The sequence below is a fragment of the Macaca thibetana genome, chromosome 8 (assembly GCF_024542745.1).
Source record: "Macaca thibetana thibetana isolate TM-01 chromosome 8, ASM2454274v1, whole genome shotgun sequence".
In the NCBI taxonomy this organism is placed as follows: domain Eukaryota; kingdom Metazoa; phylum Chordata; class Mammalia; order Primates; family Cercopithecidae; genus Macaca; species Macaca thibetana.
This window is the reverse complement of record NC_065585.1, coordinates 101,123,688-101,137,552: the sequence shown is the minus strand read 5'-3', so window position 1 is coordinate 101,137,552 and position 13,865 is coordinate 101,123,688. Positions and strand designations below refer to the sequence as shown.

The following is a 13,865-nucleotide window of genomic DNA, read 5'->3' as shown; positions in this document are numbered from 1 at the left end:
GGGTTCAAGACCAGCCTGACCAACATGGTGAAACCCCATCTCTACTAAAAATACAAATAAAATAAAATAAAATTAGCTGGGCGTGGTGGTGGGCACCTGTAGTCCCAGCTACTCCAGAGGCTGAGGCAGGAGAATCACTTGAAACCGGGAGGCGGAGGTTGCAGTGAGCAGAGATTGCGCCATTGCACTCCAGCCTGGGTGGCAGCTTGACTCCTCTCAAAAAAAAAAAAAAAAAAAAAAAAAAAAAAAAAAAATCATCCATGACATTTGGTGTTCAGTAGTCCATTTCACTGATTATATACCATTTTGTAACTAGGAAAATTTCCCTAATGTCATGTTTGTTTAATCTGAAGGCCCTGTGATTAACGTGATATAATAATAGATGGGTTATACAGCAGGCTCCTTGAATGACAGCTGGCTCCGTCCATCTCTGCACCACAGGAAGGCAGGAAATAAGTGTGTATTTTTATCTCTAACTTGCCACTGCCACTACTTCTACATATCTGTGGGCTAATGGCATTTGTGCATATATATTTTAAAAATTAATATTTATTAAAGCACTAAAAATGAGTTCAGATGCTTTATGGAAAGTGGCACATCTCATTAGACAGTGTTCAAGCAAATGCAATTTTATTTCAAAGTTCTTTTTTCTTTACAGGTAAGACATAGTATAAACGGCAAAATTCAAAAGGTGTGGAAGATTCTAGTATGGTGAAAAGCAAATTTTCTTTCTCTCCTCCACTCCTAGTCCCAGTGACCATCCTAAGAAGCAACCACTTCCAGAGATGCACCCTACTCATACTCTTTTGCACTTTATTACTTAGAATACACGGGAAATTTTCCACGTCTCAGCAAATACAGCTGCCCTGTACTCTTTAATGGCAGCTTAGTGTTCCCGCAGAGGGATGCGCCCCATATCATTCACCCAGCCCCCAGGGACGGACTTTTAGGTTGTTTCCAGCTGCTTGCTCTTACAAGCAACATTGCAACGCTGCCGTGTTACTTTTAATCTTCTTTATCTTGTGATTCCGTCCTGCTTTTCCTTCCAGTACGACTGCAAAGTGACTCTGCGGGGCTTTCCCGAGTGCCCTCGCCCCAGACCTCCGCGAGTTATCTGTGGAGTCACCAGGTCCTGCTCCGCATTGTTATTCGAAGTCTCCCCGGGACAGCGGGGAGCGGGCGGAGCTGCGTGTCCCGGCCTGCGCGTCTGGGCCCAGGCGGGCGCGCATCGCGCTCGGATTTCGAGTGGATAGTGCATGGGAGGCGGCGCTGCCCTCCGTTATGCAGCGCGCGTGCAGCCGCGATGGCGCTGCAATCTGCGGTCTGGGGCCCTGGTGTGAAACTCCCGCGGAGGTGCTCCCAGCCGCGGGCCGCAGCTCGCCGCTGCACGGAGGGAGGTGTCTAAAGGTGTCGCTTAGGAACAGGCACAACCCAGGCAGCCGGGCCCCAGAACAATGGGTGCTTTCAGTCGCCCCTTCAGATGCCTGGCCCGTCACCATGGCAACCACCCATTATTGAAAGTCAGAGCCGGTCCCCGCCTTAGACGCTCTCCTCCCGGGCTCCCCTCCCCCGCCCGCCCCGCCGTATGGTGTGTGTGCCACTGGCAGCTGTTGTCAAAAGAAGGCACCTCTTTGTCTCCAGGGGATGAAAGCCATTTGGTTTCCAGCGCCACCCTTTCTCTCCTCCCGGCAACTCTTCTCCGCGCCCAGTCCCCAAGGCGCCCCTGGATGCGCGCGCTCGGCCCCGCGCCCGCCACCCGCGCTGGGTGCTGGTATCCTCCCCATCACTCAGCCCAGAGCCGTTCTGCCTCTGCCTCAAACTCTCAGAGTCCTTAGAAGTCTCACTCTCAAGATTAGTGTCCCAGCGAGGGGAATCCGCCTTGGAAATCGCGGCTTCCTTTTTGCACGCCGCTTGCTGAGTTCCAGGGCGAGCCAGATCTCCCCTCACACCCAACAGCACCACCTTCAGAAATCAGCGGCTCATTACCGCCCCGTCCCAGCGGCCGGCGCAAGAACTCCTCGCTGGACCGCATTCCAGGCTGGGCCCGGTCCTTAGAATAAGGACCAGTTGTGTGTCTCCCTGTCGCTGGCAGCGGATCATTTTCTGGTTGAAGAAAAGACAAAACGACTAGGGAAACAATAGGACCTGTATGTTTTTCACACAGTTCTCATTCGAAATGTATCATGATCATATTTTTAAAGGTCTGTGTTACCTTTCATAAATACCTAAATATGACTTACTTTCTGTTGTCTGAGGAGGAACTTGATAAACATTAAAAAGGCAAGGATATCTTTGGTGGTCATGTGTCTGGGATGTGGGGTTCACCTATCATCTGCCACAGGGATCCTAAGATGAGAACAGATGGTGTTTACAAAACCTATCTGGAAATAAAAGAGGTTACGGTGCTGAGAGGAAGAGCAGAGTCCAAGAGGAGGGGGCTGTGAGAGGGAAACGCGGAGAGAGGATAAAGCTGGGACTTCCAGCTATTCTGTAAAGACACACTTTAGATGCTGTGCGGGTAGGAAAAATAGAGGAGTCATAAAACTTCACTGATACTGAAAAGTGTAACTACTAGAGGAAGAAATTTAAGGATAATTTGTTCAGAACTGAGACTGTATTTTCTAATAAAGTTTAAAAATAATTACCAAATGATAAACACATTTTTAAAACTTTGTAAACGCTAAAAGTATGACAAAGAAAAGCAGGTGACCAATGAGAGGTAAGTTGTTCTGGTCTTTGCGTCCAACCAATATCAGTTCCATTTGATAAACAGGATGCAGGCAAGTCTGACACACAGGAAACAAGTGTTTGCAAAGCTCAGGGGTGTGTTTCCCTCTGCGTACAAGTGTTATCTGAGTAACTATCTAGAAAATAGTAAGTATGTTACCCTGAAAACGTTTCCTGACAGTCCAACCTCTTTTCTTTTCCTATAAATTCTGGAGAAAATTCTGTCATTCTTCCATGAGATTTGATGAATATTTCTCCAGTCATTTCAAATGAGTGTTTATTATGCAGTGTCAAAATTTGAAACGCTAGTTATTTAATGTGATGGCTTTGGTATAAAGTGCGTAAGATTCTTATTATCAAGTAAAAGCAATTTTCCATATCTGATGGTAATCTGTCTGATTTTTAACCAATAAGTGCGTCATTTTATTTTGTTGAAGTCACACATGGAACTATGTAGAAGTGAGCGCCACAAGACTCAGGGGCCACCATGGAATGAAGACGGAGGCCAAGTAGACATTGCTCCGGAATTCTATTCCTGCGTCCTCTGGAGCACCTCTGCTTGATCTTTTTTGTTTCTTGGTTGATTGGTTGGTTTTGTTTTCAGAGATAGAGTTTTGCTCTGTTGCCCAGAACAGTCATGAACTCCTGGGGTCAATCGATCCGCCCACAGCTTCCTGAGTAGTTGAGAATACAGGTGTGTGCTGTCTCACCCAGCTCTTCATCTGTTTTCTATGAAACCTTCCATTTGTCTAAAATATTTCCCTTAATTAAAATAAAAGTTGGCCAGGTGTGGTCGCTCACACCTGTAATTCCAGTACTTTGGAAGGCTGAGGCGGAAGGATCCCTTGAGCCCAGGAGTTCAGGACCAGCCTGGGCAATATGGTGAAACCCCCATCCTTTAAAATAAAAAAAATTAGCCAGGCATGGTGGTGCACACCTGTGGTGCCAGCTACTCTGAAGGCTGAGGTTGCAGGATGACTTGAGTCAAGGAGGCATAGGTTGCAGTGACCAGAGATCATGCCACTGTACTTTAAGCCTGGTCAGCAGAGCCAGACCCTCTCTTAAAAAAAAAAAAAATGACCACTAGAATTTTAGAGTTGGGAAATATCTTACAGATAATAGTTCAATCCTCTCATTTTAAGACCCATGAGACCCAAGGACCTCCCGAGGTAAACTCCTGAGGCCACACTGCCAGTTTGTAGCGATGACCTTGTGATTGCTTGTCATCCCCACGATGCTTTCAGACATGACCCTTACCCTGGCATCACGTACTGTACCTTGTTTTCACAATGGACATGTTTCTGTCTTGTTTTCTAACAAGATTAAATAAAAGGTGGAGCACTGTGGCTTGTGCCTGTAATCCCAACTCAGGAGGCTGAAGCTGGAAGATTGCTTGAGACCAGCAGCTCAAGGCCAGTCTCGGCAACAGAGCAAGACCCTCAAAAAAAAAAAAAAGAAAAGAAAAAAAAAATTTAAGTAAAGGCTATCTTGTGGACCTTCCTGTTTTCCAGTCCATCTTACCTAAGCCCTTCAATTCCAGACCTTAATTAAAATATTCACTCTATTCACTGATTGTAATCACACTGTTCACTCCCACTGGCTGTGGATTGCTTGTTTGTTAGTTGCCTATTGGATATCCATTCTCCTGTCTTCCTTATTCACAGAATCCATTTTGGAAGTGGCAGTGGGGGCAGTAATGTGCCCAGCTAAGAACAATCCCAGGACCTCTTTTAACATAATATTATCTGAACAAGAGAGTACTAGTGGAATTCAGGAAAAGTTCCTTAAAGGGAGCCAACTCAGTTGGCTCATGCCTATTTGCTTTTATCTTTTCTCTTTTCTGCCTGGAATATAGCTTGATGCCTGGAGCCACAGCAACAACGTTATGAGCATGAGGATGAAAGCTCCACCCCCAGGAAGGGTAGAATGACAAGCTAAGAGATGTCTGAGTCCATGATGGAAGCTGCCATTCCAGCTCTGGATTTATGAACTTCTTGACTTCTCATGATGTGGAGAGAAAACTAAACCCCTATCTTGTTTAAGCCAGTGTTATTTGGCTTTTCTGTTACATGCAGCTAAGCATAATCCCCATGGGCTCCCATTTAGGACAAGAATAAAGGAGAATTAGGGGGCCTGGCACAGTGGCTCACACCTGCAACCCTAGCACTTTGGGAGCCGAGGCAGGCAAATTGCTTGAGTCCTGTTCGAGACCAGCCTGGGCAATGTTGTGAAGCCCTGTCTCTACAAAAAAAAATAGAAAAATTAGCCAGGTATGGTGACCACACACCAGTAGTCCCAGCTGCTTGAGAGGCTGAGGTGGGAGGATCACTTAAGCCCGGGAGGTGAAGGCTGCAGCAGTGAGCCAAGATCACGCCACTGTACTCCAGCCTGGGTGAGAGTGAGACCATGTCTCAAAAAAAAAGTAGGATTAGGAATTCAGTTTTTTAAGGAAACTTATTAGTTACTCATCTAGTAGCCCGTATATACAAATCACAGGGCTATAGTATAATAATTCATTCACTTAGTCTTGTAATAAAATAATCTCTTCTCCCAACCCCCTGCCTCTGGCTACTATATGTGTATGTCTCTTGTCCAGATGCTATTATAGATCCATGTATGGTAAGAACTAAACTTTCAAGTGCGACCTTGACATTCTTGAAGATCACAGGGCCCAAAGGCTTGTGAATTCCCCTCATCTCACCAGACATCCCTGGCTAATTCTGTCAGCAGGACAAGCTGCACCCCATGCAGTTCTCAACCTATTGAGCTTCACCCTCCCATTAGCCTGTGAAATAATTCAAACAAACCAATCACATGCTCCAATGGGAACCAAGGGCCATCCTGCCCTCTTGTATTTACCAAAGCTGCCTCTCGGGGTTTGCTCTACTCCAGAATGCAGCCCCCACAGTCTGCAATCTCCTCCTCCTGCAGCTGTGAGTTTACATTGTGAATAAACTGCTGTCAACCTCATCCGTCCAGGGCCAGGTGTCATGTGTTTGGCCATCTTATACTTTTTAGGGCAGGGATCCCCCTCCTTCACCAACAGTGGAAGGTAATCACAACAGTCCATGTAAGCCACAAACATTTATTTAAAATTTTAGATTCAGGGGTGCACGTGCAGGTTTGTTACATGAATATATTGCATGATGCTGAGGCTTTAATGATCCCGTCGGCCAAGTAGTGAGCGCAGTACCCATAGGTAGTTTTTCAACCCTTGACTTCCTCCCTTTCCCCCTCTTTTGGGATCCCAGTGTTTATTGTTCCCATCTTTGTGTCTGTGTGTACCTAACATTTAGCTCCCACTTACAAGTGAAAACATGCAGTATTTGCTTTTCTGTTTCTGCATTAATTTGCTTAGGATAATGGCCTCCAGCTGCATCCATGTTGCTGCAAATGACATGATTTCACTCTGTTTTATGGCTACATAGTATTCCACGGTGTATATGTACCACATTTTCTTTATCCAATCCACCGTTGATGGGCACCTAGGTTGATTCCATGTCTTTGCTGTTGTGAATAGCACAGTGATGAACATACGGGTGCATGTGTCTTTTTGGTAGAACAATTTATTTCCTTTGGATATATGTCCAGTAATGGGATTGCTGGGTTGAATGGTAGTGCTATTTTAAGTTCTTTGAGAGATCCCCAAACTGTTTTTCACAGGGCAACAAACATTTATTGAAATATCCTGGGTGCCAGATTTATGCTAGGCAATGACTACAAAGGTGAGCAGGACAGACATAGTGCCTGCCCTCAGGGGGCATGTACTCTAGGGGGGAAGACTGACAAAGAAGAAGAGACCACAGAGAAATAAACACAGTAATTACAAGCTGTGATGGGTATTATAAAGAATAGAGACAGAATACTTAGGGTGGTAGAGGAAGAGGAAGATGGGGGGTAGATTTAGACAAGGTGCTTAATGGAAGACTTCCTGAGAAGGTACCATAAAGGAAGACTTAAAGGAAGAACAGGAGCTTCCAAGCAGAGGAAAGAGCATATTCTAGGCCCAGAGCTGAGAGTGGGGGTGAGTGGTGGAGAGGTGTGGCAAGAGATTCAGCTGGAGAGATGGAGAGGACAGATAACTGGTAAAGGTAGTCAGGTGTGGTTGCATGCCTGTAGTCCCATTTACTCTGGAGGCTGAAGCGGGAGTATTGCTTGAGTCCAGGAGTTCAAGGCTGCAATGAGCTATGATCACACCACTGCACTCTAGCCTGGGCAACACAGTGAGACCCTGACTCTAAGGAAAAAAAAAAAAAAAAAGAAGTAAAGGCATTTCTGATTTAATGCCATCGGAATGCATTGATGGGTTCCAAGCTGCACATAACTGTTTACAGTTTTAAAAGTTCACTTTTGCTGCTATATAGAAAATGAATTGGAGGGGTGAGAGTAGAAATGGGAGGCCAGTACAGCAGTGATTATCATCTTTCAGGGAAGTGGTGATGGTGGCCTGGACTAGAGTGATGACATTACATCGGAGAGAGCCTGAATTCTTGATGTACATTAATGATAGAATCCACAGGGTGTGCTTCTGATTACATGAGGAGATGAGGGTAATGGAGGACTTGAGGATGACTCATGGGTTTGAGTAGCTGGGTGGATGGTAGTATTGTTTACTATGCTGGGGAAAACAGTTAAGGTTGGAGATACATTGAGAGCTGTCATCATGAAAACAGTAGTACACTCATGAAGCCATCCAGGGAAAGCGTAGAGAAAGAACCTTGGAGCGTCTGCTAACAAGCCACAGAATAATGCCATGCCCCTGAGGCAAGAGTGTGGCCTCATGATTGGATATTCTTATGGTTAATCAGCTGGAGAAGGGACCATTTGGTGCAATAATTATGTCCCTCAGGAGACTGGAACCAGGAAGCCAGCCTGAGGCCACCAGGAGAGGGAGGCTGCTGTCTCCTTGTCAGACAGGGCTTGGATTTCAGGAACTTGAGATGGCTTCCTGGGGTTCCTGGGTGAAAGGAGGTACACAGCACCCCTGCCCCCAGAAGCCGGTGTGCATCCCATAGAGACATCTAAGATGCCAGGATTGGATCACATTTGTGAGCTACATTTTTAGTTGCATGTTACTCTTTCTGCTCACTTCCTGTTATCTTCAGGTCTTTTTTTTTTTTTTTTTTTTTGAGACTGAGTCTCGCTCTATCACACAGGCTGGAGTGCAGTGGCACGATCTTGGTTCACTGCAAACTCCGCCTCCCAGGTTCAAGCTATTCTCATGCCTCAGCCTCCCAAGTAGCTGGGATTACAAGCGGCCGCCACCATGCCCGGCTAATTTTTGTATTTTTAGTAGAAACAGGGTTTCACCATGTTGACCAGGCTGGTCTGGAACTCCTGACCTCAACTGATCCACCCACCTCTGTCTCCCAAAATGTTGGGATTACAGGCATGAGCCACTGCGCCCGGTCTATCTTCAAGTCTTTAAACAAGCTTTGGATAAATGTCCATCCTAGTTTCTGCTCTGCCATAGAAAATTAAACAAACAACAAAAAAATAGTGTGTCTAAATGCCATTGAAGAGTTAAAGGGATACTGACCTTCCCAAAACCACTATGGTGGTGGGAGTTGTAGCCAGCAGTGAGAGGTCCCTAAGGGGAAGGTGGGTCTCTTTTTCTAGAGTAGGGTGTCAGGTTCAGTTTCTCCTCTCCACATGGACGGGCTCCTTTCATGGCCAGGCTTGACGGAGCTGGTTTTGATTTTTTTTTAGATGGAGTTTCCGTCTGTGGCCCAGGCTGGAGTACAGTGGCGCGATCTTGGCTCACTGCAACCTCCGCCTCCTGGGTTCAAGCGATTCTCCTGCCTCAGCCTCCCCGAGTAGCTGAGACCATAGGCGCACGCCACCACGGTCAGCTAATTTTTTTTTTTTTTTTTTTTTTTTTTTTTAGTAGAGACAAGGTTTCCCCATGTTGGCCAAGCTAGTTTCGAACTCTTGACTTCAGGTGACCCACCTGCCTCAGACTCCCAAAGTGCTGGGATTGCAGGTGTGAGCCACGCCGCCTGGCCTGGTTTTGATAAGGGGAGCAGTCTGTTCTTTAACTCCTCCCTCCACTTGACTGTATGTTCCTTGAAGTAACATAGAGTACCGCATCTTTCTACCCGCGGTGTCCAGGAGGTTGTAAGCACTCCATCACTGTTAGTTTAATAGGTGATTGTTCACTAGACAGTGTGAGACAAACACTATGGTTTCCCAAAGAGCTTAGAATCCAGATTTGGTCAGCAGATGCACACACTGATGCATGGCAGAGTGTGCCCGCTCTGTAGGCTACATGAAAGAGCCGGGAAATGCTCTTTGATCACAGAGGAGGGAAACATTACTCCCAGTGTGGGGGTATGAAGCTTCAAACAGACTTTGTGGAGGAGGAAACATATGGCTGGGCCTTGCGGGCTGGAGCGAATTTCCAAAATAGAATTAGAAAAAGACAAACATGTGCCAGGTAGAGGGCTCTGTGAGAAGTGGGGTATGAGGAGAAGGCATTCCATTGCTTCAGTGCATGACCGGTAGTGAGGTGTGTTGCAAGGAGAGCATACGTGTGAACAGGGAGGAAGTGGCAAAGCCACAGAAATGACGTTGGAGCTCTGAAAAAAATGTCTTTCTGGGTGGGCAAGGCCCTTCTTGTCTGGGACCAAAAATTAAATAGAAATAAATAAATAAATAAATAAATAAATAAATAAATGGTTCTCAGTGAATCCTGATAGCTGGGATTGACTTTTTATGGTAGAAAAATTTCTCAGCTGTTAAACACCAGAATGGTTTGTCAGTGGCAGCTTTAGAAAATCTTTCCCTAGAGATTTTTATGCACAAAATAGACTGACTTATCGTTTGTCAAAGATTTCCTGTGGCCTCTCTTAAAGTCATGGGAAAGTATTATATGAGCTCTCACATTCTATGTTACTTGATTCAATTCAACAAATACTTGAGTGTCAACTTGGCTCATGCCCCCAGGCATTGCTATATGACTGGATTCATACACCCTCCCCTCAAGGGGCCTCTCTTCCAGTGATCCCCATCTCAATGCATGATGCTTCCATCCACGTTGTTGCCTGAATTAGAAACCTACTCTGCCTCACCACCGACATTCCACTAATCCCTAATCCCTATCTTCTCTGGAAGGCATCCACTTCTCTCTAATCCCTGCCTCATGGCTCCAGGCACAAGCTCTCTCCTAGGGATTGCTGCAATTGTCTAAATGACCTCCCAGCCTCCAGGCTCAGCCTGTTCCAGTCCATCCTGCACACGTAGTCTTTCTGAAATGGAAATCTGAAAGCGTGCCACTCTCCTGCTTCACGTTTCTTCAGTGGGTTCCTGGGCTTAGAGATAGAAGGTGTGGAATCTGAGCCATTCTGCTCAGATCTTCCAACGTCCTTGAATCACAGTTTTGCTGTTTGACCTTAGGCAGGTTATTTAAGCAGTCTTTGCACCTTCCTCATCTACAAAAAGGGGATCACAACAGTAATTCATTTTATAGTTGGGGGAATTACATGATTCCGGATCCTCCTCTCTTATGTGAACTCTTAAATTTGGAGAGCCCCTAGAATCTGGTTCTCTTATCTCTCCACGCTCTTTCCCTCAGTCATCGCAACAGGTCCTACTACTTTAAATATCCAGGTACTAAAAACACCCAAATTTATATCTCAAGCTCAGGCCACTCTCCTGAACCCTGGACTCATATGTCCAGTTGCCTTCTCAACATCAATTGGATAGCTAATGGAGCTCACAGATACATTGATATAGTTTGGATGTTTGTCCCCTCCAAATCTTATGTTGGAATGTGATCCCCAGTTTTGGAGGTGGGTCTAGTAGGTGTCATGGGGGTGGATCCCTTGTGAATGGCTTGGTGCCCTCCCCGTGCTAATGAGTGAGTTCTCACTCTGTTGGTTTACAAGAGAGCTGGTTGTTTAAAGGAGCCTGGCACCTCCTCTCTCTCTCTCTCTCTCGCTCGCTCGCTTCTACTTTCACCATGCAACTGCCTGCTCCCCTTTCACCTTCTGCCATAAGTGAAAGCTTCCTGAAGCCTCACTAGAAGCTGAGCAGATGCTGGTGCCACGCTTGCATAGCCTACAGAACCATGAGCAAAATAAACTTCTTTTACATTTATTATAAATTAGTGAGTCTCAGGTAATCCTTTATAGCAAGCTTTTCCAGCCCGAGGCCCATAGGCTGCATGCGGCCCAGGATAGCTCTGAATGCAGCCCAATACGAACTCATAAACTCTCTTAAAACATTATCAGATTTCTTTGTGATTTTTTTTTTTTTTTTTTTTTAGCTCATCAGCTATTGTTAGTGTTACTGTATTTTATGTGTGGCCCAAGACAATTATTCTTCCAAAGAGGCCCAGGGAAGCCAAAAAGATTGGACCTCCCTGCTTCATAGCAAAGCAAAATGGACTAACACATATAATAAAGTTAACATGTCCAAAACCAAACTCCTGAGTTTTCTCCCTTCCAATCTGCCCTACCATAGTCTTCCTTTCTTTCTTTCTTTTTTTTTTTTTTTGAGATGGAGTCTTGCTTTATTGCCCAGGCTGGAGTGCAGTGGCACAATCTCGGCTCACTGCAACTTCCGCCTTCCAGGTTTAAGCAATTCTTTTGCCTCAGCCTCCTGAGTAGCTGGAATTACAGGCACCCGCCACCACACCCGGCTAAATTTTGTATTTTTAGTAGAGATAGGGTTTCATCATGTTGGCCAAGCTGGTCTCGAACTCCTTACCTCAGGTGATCCACCTGCCTCAGCCTCCCAAAGTGCTGGAATTACAGGTGTGAGCCACCACACCTGGCCTACCCATAGTCTTTCTAGTCTCAGTTGATTAAACTATCCTTCTCCATGCTGAAGCTCAGTGGCCCTCGCTTCTCTCTTGTTCTCACTCCCCACATCCCATCCATCTGAAAATCCAGCTGGCTCCTCCTGGAGACTCATGCACAGTCCACCTCCTCCTCACCACCTCCATGGCCACAGCCTGGTCTGAGCTCCATCACCTCTCACCTGGGTCACTGAAGCGGCCTCCTCACTGGTCTCCTTGCACAGTCTTCTCAACCCAGATGACTGATAAATCAGATCCTATCATCCCTTTGTCCAAACACTCCATGGGCTCTCCATAATCTTTAAAAGAGTTTTCCAGCCCCTGTGTGATCAGGCCACCCAGCCTGTAACCTTGTCTCTTCCTTTACCCTGCGCTCATTTCACTCCAGCCACACTGTCACCCTTCCTGCTCCAGGAACTCCCCAGGAGCATTCTGGCTTTACAGGCTTTGCAGTGCCTGTTCCCTTTCCTGGAACGCTTTCCCCTGAGATCTCTCTATAGTTAACTCTCTGCCTTCTTCAAGTCTTGGCGCTAATGTCTCTTCTAAATGAGGCTTATTCTCACTACTCTCTTAAAACTGTAATTTGCCCTCCAATCCCATAACACTCCTGATAGAGTTTTTTTTCTTTTTATTGCCCATGTCATCTTATAACCTACTATGTACTTTACTTATGTTTATTGATTATCTGTCTTTCCTCCACTAGAATATAAGCTTCACTATGACACGGATTTTTTTTTTTTTTTTTTGAGACAGAGTCTCACTCTGTCGCCCAGGTTGGAGTGCAGTGGTGCAATCTTGGCTCACTGCTACCTCTGCCTCCTGGGTTCAAGCGATTCTCCTGTCTCAGCCTCCTGAGTAGCTGGGACCACAGGCACGTGCCATCACACCTGGCTAATTAATTTTAGTAGAGACAGGGTTTCATCATGTTGGCCAGGCTGGTCTTGAACTCCTGATCTCAAGTGATCTACCCACCTTGGCCTCCCAAAGTGCTGGGATCACAGGCGTGAGCCACTGCGCCCAGCCCCAAGGGATTTTTGTCTTTCGTTTACTGGTGTTATGTATCCAAGCACTGGAACAGTGCCTGGCACATGGTAGCTCACTAAATATTTATGGAATGGTACTTACAAATTTAAAACACAGTGTATGGCACAGTGTTTTATAAATATTAGCAATTCCGAGGTTCGCAACCACTTGGCTCCTACTTACCTTTCCAGCCTCATCTCCCTGCACTCTTCCTACCATTCCAGCTCAGCTATACTTAACTTGCTCATCTCCAGAGCCTTCCTCATGTACTTTTTTCTCTGTCCATCTATACCTGCGTTTGAGGGATCCATTCTCATTTTCAGGTTTCAAGGTAGAGGGTCTTCCCTGACTCTAGGTCAGCCATCTCTACAGCACTCCTCCCACCCGCTATGCGTTCCTTATTCATCACACTGCATTGCAGTCCCTTGCTTCTCATTTGTCTTTCCTGCTGGGCCCTGTAACCACAGGGACAATGCCTGTGACAGCAGTCTCCAGCATCTCTAGCATCAAGCACAGGACGATACCTGGCGGTTTTCGGCAAATGTTAATTCAGTGAATGAATGAGATGCTCACAGCAGCGACTGCATTTCTGCACCTTCGACACACATTATCACGTGTTATCGTATCGTGTGCTGTTCCTTAGGGCATAACAATTGCTAGCATTCTCTAACTCAATCCTCACAACTCTAGGAGGAGGTACTATTCACGTCCTTATTTGAGAACTGAGGAACTTGAAGTTTAGAGGAGTTCCTTCTCACCGTCACCCAGGTTGTAAGTGTTGGAGCGGATTCAAGCCAAGTCCTCTGGCACCAGTGTCCCTAAGCCCAACCAGCGTCACACCATTCTGCCATTTTGCTTCTGGCTTTTCTCCTTAGTTCAAAGTCAGCCAACTGTCTGCCCTTAGCAAGCGTGGAGAGAACCCCCCACCGCACCACCTCAGCAAAGGGCTCGTGTGTGGAGGAGCTGCCACCCACGCTCCATTTCACCAAAGTGAAAACTAATGCCAGGGAGGGCGAACCCCTCATCGGCGAGGTCGCCACTGTCACCAGTGTCCACTGCTGGATCCAAGGCTGGCGACGCCTCACCGCATCTGGGCCTGACTTCCTGCGACACTGGGGCGACCCCTGATCCTGACTTCTACTCCACGCCGTCGTGGATCACGACGACTGGGACCACTCAAAAGCGTATCCAAGTCCTGAGGTCTCCAAAGCAGTGGAGAGACCCGTCCAGCCCCTCACTCCCCGTCTGGGAACTGAGATTCTGGAGGGTAGGCGCCCTGCCGCGGCCCAGTGGGGCTAGGGGCCTCCAGAGTAGG

The 13,865-nt window shown here is 46.6% G+C and overlaps 1 protein-coding gene across 1 annotated transcript in view; it reads left to right on the top strand.

Annotated features, from left to right (window-relative positions):
* The window catches only part of POLB (DNA polymerase beta), a 679,334-nt gene that overhangs the window by 437,652 nt on the left and 227,817 nt on the right, over window positions 1-13,865 (top strand). The window lies entirely within an intron of this gene.